Source organism: Cherax quadricarinatus, chromosome 9, assembly GCF_038502225.1.
Source record: "Cherax quadricarinatus isolate ZL_2023a chromosome 9, ASM3850222v1, whole genome shotgun sequence".
Classification (NCBI taxonomy): Eukaryota; Metazoa; Arthropoda; class Malacostraca; order Decapoda; family Parastacidae; genus Cherax; species Cherax quadricarinatus.
In genome coordinates this window covers 18,801,356-18,817,935 of record NC_091300.1, presented here as the reverse complement: position 1 = coordinate 18,817,935, position 16,580 = coordinate 18,801,356, and the positions used below count along the sequence as shown (strand labels likewise).

The 16,580-nt window shown below is 44.2% G+C and overlaps 1 protein-coding gene across 7 annotated transcripts in view; it reads left to right on the top strand.

Moving 5' to 3' along the window:
- The window catches only part of Khc-73 (Kinesin heavy chain 73), an 886,736-nt gene that overhangs the window by 106,889 nt on the left and 763,267 nt on the right, over window positions 1–16,580 (top strand). The window lies entirely within an intron of this gene.

The following is a 16,580-nucleotide window of genomic DNA, read 5'->3' as shown; positions in this document are numbered from 1 at the left end:
GGAGCTCAACACCAGGAAACTCTCATCAATGAGTGCCATCACTGATTAATGTCTCTTTGTATAGTATATATTGTAACATTGGTGTGTGTGCGTGTGTATACTCACCTATTTGTACTCACCTATTTGTGGTTGCAGGGGTCGATTCACAGCTCCTGGCCCCGCCTCTTCGCTGATTGCTACTAGGTCCTCTCTCTCCCTACCCCATGAGCTCTATCATACCTCGCCTTAAAACTATGTATGGTTCCCGCCTCCACCACATCACCTTCTAGGCTATTCCATGGCCTGACTACTCTATGACTGAAGAAATACTTCCTAACATCCCTTTGATTCATCTGAGTCTTCAACTTCCAATTGTGACCTCTTGTGTCTGTGTCCCATCTCTGGAACATCCCGTCTTTGTCCACCTCGTCTATTCCGCGCAGTATTTTATATGTCGTTATCATGTCTCCCCTGACCCTCCTGGCCTCCAGTGTCGTCAGGCCGATTTCCCTCAACCTTTCTTCATAGGACAATCCCCGTAGCTCTGGGACTAGTCTTGTTGCAAACCTTTGCACTTTCTCTAATTTCTTGACGTGCTTGACTAGGTGTGGATTCCAAACTGGTGCTGCATACTCCAGTATGGGCCTGACGTAGATGGTGTACAGAGTCTTAAACGAATCCTTACTGAGGTATCGGAACGCTATCCGTAGGTTTGCCAGGTGTGTGTGTGTGTGTGTGTGTGTGTGTGTGTGTGTGTGTGTGTGTGTGTGTGTGTGTGTGTGTGTGTGTATACTCACCTAATTGTGGTTGCAGGGGTCGAGACTCAGTTCCTGGCCCCGCCTCTTCACTGAGTGCTACTAGGTCCTTTCTCTCCGTGCTCCATGAGCTTTAGCATACCTCATCTTAAAGCTATGTATGGTTCCTGCCTCCACTACCTCACTTGCTAGGCTATTCCACTTCATGACTACTCTGTGACTGAAGAAATACTTCCTAACATCCCTTTGACTCATCTGGGTCTTCAATTTCCAATTGTGACCCCTTGTTTCTGTGTCCAATCTCTGGAACATCCTGTCTCTGTCTATCTTGTCTATTCCACGCAGTATTTTGTATGTCGTTATCATGTCTCCCCTGACCCTCCTGTCCTCCAGTGTCGTCAGGCCGATTTCCCTTAACCTTTCTTCGTAGGACATTCTCCTTAGCTCTGGAACTAACCTTGTCGCAAACCTTTGCACTTTCTCTAGTTTCTTTACGTGCTTGGCTAGGTGTGGGCTCCAAACTGGTGCCGCATACTCCAATATGGGCCTAACGTACACGGTGTACAGGGTCCTGAACGATTCTTTATTAAGATGTTGGAATGCTGTTCTGAGGTTTGCTAGGCGCCCATATGCTGCAGCCGTTATTTGGTTGATGTGCGCTTCAGGAGATGTGCCTGGTGTTATACTCACCACAAGATCTTTTTTCTTGAGTGAGGTTTGTAGTCTCTGGCCCCCTAGACTGTACTCCGTCTGCGGTCTTCTTTGCCCTTCCTCAATCTTCATGACTTTGCACTTGGTGGGATTGAACTCCAGGAGCCAATTGCTGGACCAGGTCTGCAGCCTGTCCAGATCCCTTTGTAGTTCTGCCTGGTCTTCGATCGAATGAATTCTTCTCATCAACTTCGCGTCATCTGCAAACAGGGACACCTCGGAGTCTATTCCTTCCGTCATGTCGTTCACAAATACCAGAAACAGCACTAGTCCTAGAACTGACCTCTGTGGGACCCCGCTGGTCACAGACGCCCACTCTGACACCTCACCACGTACCATGACTCGCTGCTGTCTTCCTGACAAGTATTCCCTGATCCATTGTAGTGCCTTCCCTGTTATCCCTGCTTGGTCCTCAAGTTTTTGCACTAATCTCTTGTGTGGAACTGTGTCAAACGCCTTCTTGCAGTCCAAGAAAATGCGTGTGTGTGTGTGTGTGTGTGTGTGTGTGTGTGTGTGTGTGTGTGTGTGTGTGTGTGTGTTTGTGTGTGTATTTGTGTGTGTGTGTACTCACATAATTGTGGATGCAGGGGTCGAGACTCAGCTCCTGGCTGTGTGTATGTGTGTGTGTGTGTGTTTGTGTGTGTTTGTGTGTGTTTGTGTGTGTGTGTTTGTGTGTGTGTTTGTGTGTGTGTGTGTACTCACCTAATTGTGGATGCAGGGGTCGAGACTCAGCTCCTGGCTGTGTGTGTGTGTGTTTGTGTGTGTGTGTGTGTTTGTGCGTTTGTGTGTGTGTGTGTGTGTGTGTGTTTGTGTGTTTGTGTGTGTGTGTGTGTGTGTGTGTGTGTGTGTGTGTGTGTGTGTGTGTGTGTGTGTGTGTGTGTGTGTGTGTGTGTGTGTTTGACATGCATATTTTACCACTTGTCTCGCTCCTGTTTCATGGTGGGGAAAAGTTTGGAGAGGCGGACGTTGTCTGTCTCACCTTCACTCTCACCTTCACCGCCACCACTCCTACTCTCATCTTCACTGCCACTACTACTCTCATCTTCACTGCCACTCCTACTCTCACCTTCACCGCCACCACTCCTACTCTCATCTTCACTGCCACTTCTACTCTCATCTTCACCGCCACCACTCCTACTCTCATCTTCACTGCCACTTCTACTCTCATCTTCACCGCCACCACTCCTACTCTCATCTTCACTGCCACTTCTACTCTCATCTTCACCGCCACTCCTACTCTCATCTTCACTGCCACTCCTACTCTCATCTTCACTGCCACTTCTACTCTCATCTTCACCGCCACCACTCCTACTCTCATCTTCACTGCCACTTCTACTCTCATCTTCACTGCCACTTCTACTCTCATCTTCACCGCCACTCCTACTCTCACCTTCACCGCCACCACTCCTACTCTCACCTTCACCGCCACCACTCCTACTCTCACCTTCACCGCCACCACTCCTACTCTCATCTTCACTGCCACTTCTACTCTCATCTTCACCGCCACTCCTACTCTCATCTTCACTGCCACTCCTACTCTCATCTTCACTGCCACTTCTACTCTCATCTTCACCGCCACCACTCCTACTCTCATCTTCACTGCCACTTCTACTCTCATCTTCACCGCCACTCCTACTCTCACCTTCACCGCCACCACTCCTACTCTCATCTTCACTGCCACTTCTACTCTCATCTTCACTACCACTCCTACTCTCATCTTCACCGCCACCACTCCTACTCTCATCTTCACTGCCACTCCTACTCTCATCTTCACCGCCACTCCTACTCTCATCTTCACTGCCACTCCTACTCTCATCTTCACTGCCACTTCTACTCTCATCTTCACCGCCACTCCTACTCTCATCTTCACTGCCACTTCTACTCTCATCTTCACCGCCACTCCTACTCTCATCTTCACTGCCACTCCTACTCTCATCTTCACTGCCACTCCTACTCTCATCTTCACCGCCACTCCTACACTCATCTTCACCGCCACTCCTACTCTCATCTTCACTACCACTCCTACTCTCATCTTCACTGCCACTTCTACTCTCATCTTCACTGCCACTCCTACTCTCATCTTCACCGCCACTACTACTCTCATCTTCACCGCCACTCCTACTCTCATCTTCACTGCCACTCCTACTCTCATCTTCACCGCCACTCCTACACTCATCTTCACCGCCACTCCTACACTCATCTTCACTGCCCCTCCTACTCTCATCTTCACCGCCACTCCTACACTCATCTTCACCGCCACTCCTACACTCATCTTCACTGCCACTCCTACTCTCATCTTCACTGCCACTTCTACTCTCATCTTCACCGCCACTCCTACTCTCATCTTCACTACTACTCCTACTCTCACCTTCACCGCCACTCCTACTCTCACCTTCACAGCCACTCCTACTCTCATCTTCACCGCCACTCCTACTCTCATCTTCACCGCCACTCCTACACTCATCTTCACTGCCACTCCTACACTCACCTTCACTGACACTCCTACTCTCACCTTCACCGCCACTCCTACTCTCACCTTCACCGCTACTCCCACTCTCATCGCCACTTTCATTCACCTTCACCGCCACTGTCACTCTCATCCTCACCCCGAATCCTCTCATCTTCACTGCCAGTCTCTCTCATCTTCACCGTCACTCCCACTCATCTTCACCGCCACTCTCACTCATGTTCACTGCCACTCCCACTCATCTTCACCGCCACTCCCACTCATCTTCACCGCCACTCCCACTCATCTTCACCGCCACTCCCACTCATCTTCACTGCCACTCCCACTCATCTTCTCCGCCACTCCCACTCATCTTCACCGCCACTCCCACTCATCTTCACTGCCACTCCCACACATCTTCACTGCCACTCCCACTCATCTTCACCGTCACTCCCACTCATCTTCACCGCCACTCCCACTCATCTTCACTGCCACTCCTACACTCACCTTCACTGCCACTCCTCTCACCTTCACCGCCACTCCTACTCTCACCTTCACCGCTACTCCCACTCTCATCGCCACTTTCATTCACCTTCACCGCCACTCCCACTCATCTTCACCCCGAATCCTCTCATTTTCACTGCCAGTCTCTCTCATCTTCACCGTCACTCCCACTCATCTTCACCGCCACTCTCACTCATCTTCACTGCCACTCCCACTCATCTTCACCGCCACTCCCACTCATCTTCACCGCCACTCCCACTCATCTTCACTGCCACTCCCACTCATCACTGCCACTCCCACTCATCTCCGCCACTCCCACTCATCTTCACCGCCACTCCCACTCATCTTCACTGCCACTCCCACACATCTTCACTGCCACTCCCACTCATCTTCACCGTCACCCCCACTCATCTTCACCGCCACTCCCACTCACCTTCACTGCCACTCTCACTCATCTTCACTGCCACTCCCACTCATCTTCTCCGCCTCTCCCACTCATCTTCACGGCCACTCCCACTCATCTTCACTGCGACTCACACATCTTCACGGCCACTCCCACTCATCTTCACTGCCACTTCCACTCATTTTCACTGCCACTCCCACTCATCTTCACTGCCACTCCCACTCATCTTCGCCACTCCCACTCATCTTCACTCCCACTCCCACACATTTTCACTGCCACTCCCACTCATCTTCTCCGCCACTCCCACTCATCTTCCCCGCCACTCCCATTCATCTTCACCGCCACTCCCACTCATCTTCACCGCCACTCCCACTCACCTTCACCGCCACTCCCACTCATCTTCACCGCCACTCTCACTCATCTTCACTGCCACTCCCACTCATCTTCACTACCACTCCCACTCATCTCCGCCACTCCCAGTCATTTTTACCGCCACTCCCACTCATTTTCACCGCCACTCCCACTCGTCTTCACCGCTACTCCCACTCATCTTCACCGCCACTCCCACTCATTTTCACCGCCACTTCCACTCATCTTCACTGCCACTCCCACTCATCTTCACTGCCACTCCCACTCATCTCCGCCACTCCCACTCATCTTCACTGCCACTCCCACTCATCTTCACCGGCACTCCCACTCATCTTTTCCGCCACTCCCACTCATCTACGTCACTCCCACTCATCTTCACCGCCACTCCCACTCATCTTCCCCGCCACTCCCACTCATCTTCACCGCCACTCCCACTCATCTTCACCGCCACTCCCACTCATCTTCACCGCCACTCCCACTCATCTTCACCGCCACTCTCACTCATCTTCACTGCCATTCCCACTCATCTTCACCGCCACTCCCACTCATCTTCACTGCCACTCCCACTCATCTTCTCCGCCACTCCCACTCATCTTCACCGCCAGTCCCACTCATCTCCGCCACTCCCACTCATCTTCACCGCCAGTCCCACTCATCTCCGCCACTCCCACTCATCTCCGCCACTCCCACTCATCTTCACCGCCAGTCCCACTCATCTTCTCCGCCACTCCCACTCATCTTCACCGCCACTCCCACTCATTTTCACCGCCACTTCCACTCATCTTCACTGCCACTCCCACTCATCTTCTCCGCCACTCCCACTCATCTTCCCCGCCACTCCCATTCATCTTCACCGCCACTCCCACTCATCTTCACCGCCACTCCCACTCACCTTCACCGCCACTCCCACTCATCTTCACCGCCACTCTCACTCATCTTCACTGCCACTTCCACTCATCTTCACTACCACTCCCACTCATCTCCGCCACTCCCAGTCATTTTTACCGCCACTCCCACTCATTTTCACCGCCACTCCCACTCGTCTTCACCGCCACTCCCACTCATCTTCACCGCCACTCCCACTCATTTTCACCGCCACTTCCACTCATCTTCACTGCCACTCCCACTCATCTTCACTGCCACTCCCACTCATCTCCGCCACTCCCACTCATCTTCACTGCCACTCCCACTCATCTTCACCGGCACTCCCACTCATCTTTTCCGCCACTCCCACTCATCTACGTCACTCCCACTCATCTTCACCGCCACTCCCACTCATCTTCCCCGCCACTCCCACTCATCTTCACCGCCACTCCCACTCATCTTCACCGCCACTCCCACTCATCTTCACCGCCACTCCCACTCATCTTTACCGCCACTCTCACTCATCTTCACTGCCATTCCCACTCATCTTCACCGCCACTCCCACTCATCTTCACTGCCACTCCCACTCATCTTCTCCGCCACTCCCACTCATCTTCACCGCCAGTCCCACTCATCTCCGCCACTCCCACTCATCTTCACCGCCAGTCCCACTCATCTCCGCCACTCCCACTCATCTTCACCGCCAGTCCCACTCATCTTCTCCGCCACTCCCACTCATCTTCATCGCCACTCCCACTCATCTTCACCGCCAGTCCCACTCATCTTCACCGCCACTCCCACTCATCTTCACCGCCACTCCCACTCATCTTCACCGCCACTCCCACTCATCTTCACCGCCACTCCCACTCATCTTCACCGCCACTCCCACTCATCTTCACCGCCACTCCCACTCATCTCCGCCACTCCCACTCATCTTCACCGCCAGTCCCACTCATCTTCTCCGCCACTCCCACTCATCTTCATCGCCACTCCCACTCATCTTCACCGCCAATCCCACTCATCTTCACCGCCACTCCCACTCATCTTCACCGCCACTCCCACTCATCTTCACTGCCACTCCCACTCATCTTCACCGCCAGTCCCACTCATCTCCGCCACTCCCACTCATCTCCGCCACTCCCACTCATCTTCACCGCCAGTCCCACTTATCTTCACCACCAGTCCCACTCATCTTCACCGCCACTACTTTCTGTCACCTCGTCTCACTGTCTTGCCTCACATAACGTCAACTTTATGACGTGACGAACAAAGTGATTCTTGCGACTCTCACTCCTTATGATTAGAGTCTCAGGGTAGTTGAAAAGTGGAGTGGGTGTAATAGAAAATGGAGGAAAATTGAATACACAGTTTCAAGAATAGGTATTAAAATGCCCAAGAGGAGGAGAAAGAGTGCTGCTGGTCAAAGCAGTACGAGAGGCAGGGTTAGGAAGCGAGTCTTGATCCGGTAAAAGTAACTGATCATAGAGGGGCAGAGGGTGATGTCACTGCCCTCTCTCACACATTACATGTCCACCATATCATCCAGGTTATTCGTGCTTGCAGCTCGCATTCCCACGTATACAACACAGCCCGTCTCGTAATTAACGATCAAGGAACTTGTCAAGTTACCTCCAAGAAAGTTATACTTTTTGTTGCTAATTGTTTGAAGAGTATTGAGATCACGTAGTTGCTTGAAGTGTTCTCAATACGTAAAGTACTCAGTGTTAAAATATATATAATCTGTACATGCTAGTATCTTCACGTACTCTCAATAAGTAGTGTAATCAGTAGTAAAATATTTATCATTGGAGGTAGTTTTTATATGCTAGCATGTTGACGCTGTGGTATGATAGTGTGCACTTGTTATATGCCAGAGTAATATTTGTTTGATACTCTTATGTGCTTCATACATTATCTTGTCACCAGCCTTCACCACTTGTACACTTTACCCACCACCAACTTTCCTTTACTCATTACTCCCTTACTTATGCTCATCACGTGTTTCCTTTTACCTATTTACTCCCCCTTTTCAATCCCCATCTGCTTTCCCTTACCCCTTGCTCCCCTTCTTCTCCCCACAATCATCTCCTCCTGTCTCCACAACTTCTCCCTCTCCTCTCTCCACATCCAGCTCTCCTTTCTCTCTCCATAGTTCTCCCTACAACCGCGTCCCTCTCCCCACAGCTGTTTCCCTCTCTCCGGTGCTTGCCCACTCACCAACAAGTTATCAGAGTGGGAGATGTGAGATGAAGTTGCAATAGTGGCCGCGGTGTTGGCAGATAGAGTGATCGTCTTCACAAGTGCCATTGTTGTTTTCATCAAAGACTCGTCCGGTTCCTGAAACTAGAAAAACACACACACAGATATAGGCGTTGTCAAAATAACTTATCTTCTCACTTAATTTAAAAGGTGAACCTATTTTAGGCTTGGTTTTTACCTATTAAGATGCATTTCTAAGGACCCACCGCAAGATAAAAATACCAAGATTTTGATGATACTCCTTAATATATGTATGTATATATATATATATATATATATATATATATATATATATATATATATATATATATATATATATATATATATATATATATATATATATATATATATATATATATATATATACAATCCTTTCTAATATTTTCTCATATACGTTTCAAGATATAATTTTTTCAATTATGTTAATGCAAAAAAATAATAATTTTGTACCAAAAAACCTTAGAAAACTTACCTAACCTTATTATAACAATCGCAATTTAATTTAGTCTAATCCAGCTAAATATGTTTTAGATAAGCTTACAAAAATTTAATAATAAATAAACACAATGAAATATATTTTTTTTTCATTAGGTTCAGAATGATTTTTGAGAAATTATTGCATACACAAATTTTCGCTTGCCTTATTCGGCAAGAAGAGCGTTGCTGTTTAAGCCAAAATCGCGTTTTGCCTATTTGGCACCACACACACACACACACACACACACACACACACACACACACACACACACACACACACACACACACACACACACACACACACACACACGAGTGTACATACACAACCTGCACATAGGAGAGAGAAAAGCTTGTGACTGTTTCGGTCTAACTTGGACTATTCACAAGTCACACGGACAGAAGAGAATGAGTGAGCCTATATATATATATATATATATATATATATATATATATATATATATATATATATATATATATATATATATATATATATATATATATATATATATATGTCGTGCCGAATATGCAAAACTGGTCAATTAGCAAGAACTCATTTAAAATTAAGTCCTTTCTAAAAATTTTCTCTTATACGTTTAAAGATATATTTTTTTCATTAATGTTAATGTAAAAAAATTTAATTTTGCTCCAAAAGAATCTTAGAAAACTTACCTAACCTTATTATAACAAGAACAATTTATTTTAGCCTAACACAACTAAATATATTTTAGATTTGTTTACAATAATTTATTACTAAACAAACACAGTGAAATATATTTTTTTCGTTAGGTTCAGAATGATTTTGGCGAAATTATTGCATATACAAATTTTCGCTTGTCCTATATGGCAAGTTGAACGTTGCTATTCAAGCCAAGATCGCAAGTTCTGCCTATTCGGCACGACATACATATATATATATATATATATATATATATATATATATATATATATATATATGTGTGTGTGTGTGGGGGGGGGGGGGAAGTTCGTGAGGCAGTAGGTAAAATGAAAGGGGGTAAGGCAGCCGGGATTGATGGGATAAAGATAGAAATGTTAAAAGCAGGTGGGGATATAGTTTTGGAGTGGTTGGTGCAATTATTTAATAAATGTATGGAAGAGGGTAAGGTACCTAGGGATTGGCAGAGAGCATGCATAGTTCCTTTGTATAAAGGCAAAGGGGATAAAAGAGAGTGCAAAAATTATAGGGGGATAAGTCTGCTGAGTATACCTGGTAAAGTGTATGGTAGAGTTATTATTGAAAGAATTAAGAGTAAGACGGAGAATAGGATAGCAGATGAACAAGGAGGCTTTAGGAAAGGTAGGGGGTGTGTGGACCAGGTGTTTACAGTGAAACATATAAGTGAACAGTATTTAGATAAGGCTAAAGAGGTCTTTGTGGCATTTATGGATTTGGAAAAGGCGTATGACAGGGTGGATAGGGGGGCAATGTGGCAGATGTTGCAAGTGTATGGTGTAGGAGGTAGGTTACTGAAAGCAGTGAAGAGTTTTTACGAGGATAGTGAGGCTCAAGTTAGAGTATGTAGGAAAGAGGGAAATTATTTCCCAGTAAAAGTAGGCCTTAGACAAGGATGTGTGATGTCACCGTGGTTGTTTAATATATTTATAGATGGGGTTGTAAGAGAAGTAAATGCGAGGGCCTTGGCAAGAGGAGTGGAGTTAAAAGATAAAGAATCACACACAAAGTGGGAGTTGTCACAGCTGCTCTTTGCTGATGACACTGTGCTCTTGGGAGATTCTGAAGAGAAGTTGCAGAGATTGGTGGATGAATTTGGTAGGGTGTGCAAAAGAAGAAAATTAAAGGTGAATACAGGAAAGAGTAAGGTTATGAGGATAACAAAAAGATTAGGTGATGAAAGATTGAATATCAGATTGGAGGGAGAGAGTATGGAGGAGGTGAATGTATTCAGATATTTGGGAGTGGACGTGGCAGCGGATGGGTTTATGAAAGATGAGGTGAATCATAGAATTGATGAGGGGAAAAGAGTGAGTGGTGCACTTAGGAGTCTGTGGAGACAAAGAACTTTGTCTTTGGAGGCAAAGAGGGGAATGTATGAGAGTATAGTTTTACCAACGCTCTTATATGGGTGTGAAGCATGGGTGATGAATGTTACAGCGAGGAGAAGGCTGGAGGCAGTGGAGATGTCATGTCTGAGGGCAATGTGTGGTGTGAATATAATGCAGAGAATTCGTAGTTTGGAAGTTAGGAGGAGGTGCGGGATTACCAAAACTGTTGTCCAGAGGGCTGAGGAAGGGTTGTTGAGGTGGTTCGGACATGTAGAGAGAATGGAGCGAAACAGAATGACTTCAAGAGTGTATCAGTCTGTAGTGGAAGGAAGGCGGGGTAGGGGTCGGCCTAGGAAAGGTTGGAGAGAGGGGGTAAAGGAGGTTTTGTGTGCGAGGGGCTTGGACTTCCAGCAGGCATGCATGAGCGTGTTTGATAGGAGTGAATGGAGACAAATGGTTTTTAATACTTGACGTGCTGTTGGAGTGTGAGCAAAGTAACATTTATGAAGGGGTTCAGGGAAATCGGCAGGCCGGACGTGAGTCCTGGATATGGGAAGTACAGTGCCTGCACTCTGAAGGAGAGGTGTTAATGTTGCAGTTTAAAAACTGTAGTGTAAAGCACCCTTCTGGCAAGACAGTGATGGAGTGAATGATGGTGAAAGTTTTTCTTTTTCGGGCCACCCTGCCTTGGTGGGAATCGGCCAGTGTGATAATAAAAATAATAAAAATAAATATATATATATATATATATATATACATATATATATATATATATATATATATATATATATATATATATATATATATATATATATGTAAAGCCTCGTAAAGCCTCCTTGTTCATCTGTTATCCTATTCTCCGTCTTACTCTTAATTCTTTCAATAATAACTCTACCATACACTTTACCAGGTACACTCAACAAACTTATCCCCCTATAATTTTTGCACTCTCTTTTGTCCCCTTTGCCTTTATACAAAGGAACTATGCATGCTCTCTGCCAATCCCTACGTACCTTACCCTCTTCCATGCATTTATTACATAATTGCACCAACCACTCCAAAACTATATCCCCACCTGCTTTTAACATTTCTATCTTTATCCCATCAATCCCGGCTGCCTTACCCCCTTTCATTTTACGTACTGCCTCACGAACTTCCCCCACACTCACAACTGGCTCTTCCTCACTCCTACAAGATGTTATTCCTCCTTGCCCTATACACGAAATCACAGCTTCCCTATCTTCATCAACATTTAACAATTCCTCAAAATATTCCCTCCATCTTCCCAATACCTCTAACTCTCCATTTAATAACTCTTCTCTCCTATTTTTAACTGACAAATCCATTTGTTCTCTAGGCTTCCTTAACTTGTTAATCTCACTCCAAACCTTTTTCTTATTTTCAATAAAATTTGTTGATAACATCTCACCCACTCTCTCATTTGCTCTCTTTTTACATTGCTTCACCACTCTCTTAACCTCTCTCTTTTTCTCCATATACTCTTCCCTCCGTGCATCACTTATACTTTGTAAAAACTTCTCATATGCTAACTTTTTCTCCCTTACTACTCTCTTTACATCATCATTCCACCAATCGCTCCTCTTCCCTCCCGCACCCACCTTCCTGTAACCACAAACTTCTGCTGAACACTCCAACACTACATTTTTAAACCTACCCCATACCTCTTCGACCCCATTGCCTATGCTCTCATTAGCCCATCTATCCTCCAATAGCTGTTTATATCTTACCCTAACTGCCTCCTCTTTTAGTTTATAAACCTTCACCTCTCTCTTCCCTGATGCTTCTATTTTCCTTGTATCCCATCTACCTTTCACTCTCAGTGTAGCTACAACTAAAAAGTGATCTGATATATCTGTGACCCCTCTATAAACATGTACATCCTGAAGTCTACTCAACAGTTTTATCAACCAATACATAATCCAACAAACTACTGTCATTTCGCCCTACATCATATCTTGTATACTTATTTATCCTCTTTTTCCTAAAATATGTATTACCTATAACTAAACCCCTTTCTATACAAAGTTCAATCAAAGGGCTCTCATCATTTACACCTGGCACCCCAAACTTACCTACCACACCCTCTCTAAAAGTTTCTCCTACTTTAGCATTCAGGTCCCCTACCACAATTACTCTCTCACTTGGTTCAAAGGCTCCTATACATTCACTTAACATTTCCCAAAATCTCTCTCCTCTACATTCCTGTCTTCTCCAGGTGCATACACGCTTATTATGACCCACTTTTCGCATCCAACCTTTATTTAACCCACATAATTCTTGAATTTACACATTCATATTCTCTTTTCTCCTTCCATAACTGATCCTTCAACATTACTGCTACCCCTTCCTTTGCTCTAACTCTCTCAGATACTCCAGATTTAATCCCATTTATTTCCCCCCACCGAAACTCCCCTACCTCCTTCAGCTTTGTTTCACTTAGGGCCAGGACATCCAACTTCTTTTCATTCATAACATCAGCAATCATCTGTTTCTTGTCATCCGCACTACATCCACGCACACACACACATATATGTATATATATACATACACACACACACACACACACACACACACACACACACACACACACACACACACACACACACACACACACACACACACACATATATATATATATATATATATATATATATATATATATATATATATATATATATGTATGTATATATATATGCAATAAGATCACAGTAAACAGGTGATTTCAAAATATGCAAAACAACCACTCTGAAAGAATAGAGAAATTCCAAGCGCTTTCGTGACTACTCACATTATCAAGGAACTAATGTGAGTAGTCACGAAAGCGCTTGGAATTTCTCTAATCTTTCAGAGTGGTTGTTTTGCATATATATATATATATATATATATATATATATATATATATATATATATATATATATATATATATATATATAAGGACAGGGGCGGAAGAAGAAGAAAAAAAGTAGTCGTAGTGGTAATGCTGGTAGTGGAAATATTAGTAGAAAGTAGGGGAGTGGTTTTACCACGATAAAGAAAGAGGAACGTAAGGGGGCAGTAATAGTAGTAGTAATATAAAGGGGGTTAAATTAGAACCCATAGTGACACCGGTGTCGCTGTGTCCTCTCCCGTACGCTTGACAGTAAAATTTACCCTGAAGGGAAAAGTGTTAGGCTTTTCTTGTGAATGGTCCAAGGCGAACCGAAACGTCGTCACAAGTTTTTCTCTCCTATGTGCGGGTTATTTGTGTGTTGTTCCAGTTGTGGTATTGTGCCTTTTTTGTTCTTTATAATTGTACCTGCACCTAGGGTTATATATCTTAGTGTAATGAATACTAAGAGTTTAATCCCTATTATTGAGGGTAGAGTGTCATTGACTGGTTGTGTACATGTGACTGGTAATATACAGTGTAGGTGAGATGAAGTCTTAATGATCCTCGTGTAGTGACTGGTAGTATACAGTGTAGGTGAGATGAAGTCTTAATGATCCTCGTGTAGTGACTGGTAGTATACAGTGTAGGTGAGATGAAGTCTTAATGATCCTCGTGTAGTGACTGGTAGTATACAGTGTAGGTGAGATGAAGTCTTAATGATCTTCTACATAAAATGTCTTCAAGACACCTGTAAGGGCATCAGCATCTTATAATACACTGTTATGAAGTGATCCTTAAAGTGGATGTAAAACCTGGCCGGGGTAGACCGGGGTAGACCAGCGGATGCTTAACTAGTGAAGGAGTTATCATGTCATCAGTACCTATGGCAGGAAACACTTTCTGACCAATAAACCTCCAACCAGTCAACCACCTCTACACCTCCCACACTCTATACGACCCAATTGATGTACATCACATGCTTCATTGTGCGTCACATACTTAAGTGTGCGTGACGTATCTAAGTGTGTGTCACATTTAAGTGTGCGTGACTTACCTAAGTGTGCGTCACGTATGAGTGCGTCAGGTGCTTTATAACAAGCCGTGGCGCCAAAACGATGATAACACAATGTAATATTTTTACCACACTAATTTACTAATGATCCAGACGCAGAAATAATAAAATTAATTGTATGCTATTTTAATTATCGTGAATATATGTTAATCAATAAGATAAAAATAAACAATATGATTGTATTTTTAATAAATTTTGTATAAATATAGTATAAGGCAAACGTAGTATACACGGACTTTGGCAAAACCTTTGATAAATGCGATGGTGTGATCACAAAATGCGTGCAAAAGGAATAACTGGGAAAGTGGGCAGATTAGCATTTACTTTCCTAACGAATAGAACCCGATGAATAATAGCGAACAGAGTGAAATCAGAGGCTGGCAGGGTGAAAAGCTGTGTTCCTCAAGGCTTGCTCATGTTCTTATTCTTATTTACATATCCGACATAGAGGCATATATCCGTATAAGAGTGGCATTGACGACACCAAACTTCCAAGCTGATATAAACAACAGTATGATGTTCAGTAAGGACAAGTTTCAGCTACTTCATTATGAAATATTCAGGACATAAAAATTGGAATGGAATATAAAACAACCTGGAATCACTCGACGGAACGTAAAACTAACGTTAGAGACTCAGGATTGATTATTAAAATATTTCACCTTAAGGATTACAACATTGTCACTACCACAGTCGCAAGGAAAACCATAAGCTGGATATCTAGAACAATGTACTCTGAGTACGTTGCAATTTATTCTGCATGCATCTCACCTATTTGTGCATGCCCTCTAGACCAGTCAAACTGGCAGTTAGATTACAACAGTTTATTCAGGGGCCCTGCTGGTCTGATACGCTGTTCACTTCAAACACCGACCAGTTGTTGAGAGGTTACTCACAACCGTGTTGAGGTAATGCTTTTCTACGAGGCTGGGCGGCCAGGTGGGCGGCTAGGTGGGCAGCACATGCAACCAACTCACTAACGCTGGTCTACCATGAGGAATATAATCAACTGTAGTATGTGGCTCTTTGCTCTCTCGCTTATTATTATTCTGCTGATAATATACACTTTGTACATGTGTGTATGTGTGTGTACTGAGAGGTGTATATCTGTGTATAGATGCTGAGAATTTGCATTAATTCATACTTGAAGGATGAAAATATTCTTGACTGGTGGTAAAGAAGTGAGAGGCAGTCTTAATGACGCTTTTATTCGATGCCTCCCGTTCCCTATATTCTGTATCACCTCAGCGGGTTTAGCGCTTCCTCGTTATACTAATAATAATCATAATACCATTATTGTGGTAAATCTTGTCGTAGTTCAGTTTTGCTCAAGGGTATATATACTTGTGTATCTCTCACTGTATATACAAGGGAAGATGTGTATCTAATTATATATCCACCGAGAAATACGTATCTTTATTTTATACAAAGGGAGATTGATCTCTTACTAGATGTACATAGAGGTATGTGTATCTCACTGTATATTCATCAGAAGATATGTATCTCACTGTATATTCATCGGAAGATATGTATCTCACTGTATATTCATCAGAAGATATGTATCTCACTGTATATTCATCGGAAGATATGTATCTCACTGTATATTCATCAGAAGATATGTATCTCACTGTATATTCATCAGAAGATATGTATCTCACTGTATATTCATCAGAAGATATGTATCTCACTGTATATTCATCAGAAGATATGTATCTCACTGTATATTCATCAGAAGATATGTATCTCACTGTATATTCATCAGAAGATATGTATCTCACTGTATATTCATCAGAAGATATGTATCTCACTGTATATTCATCAGAAGATAT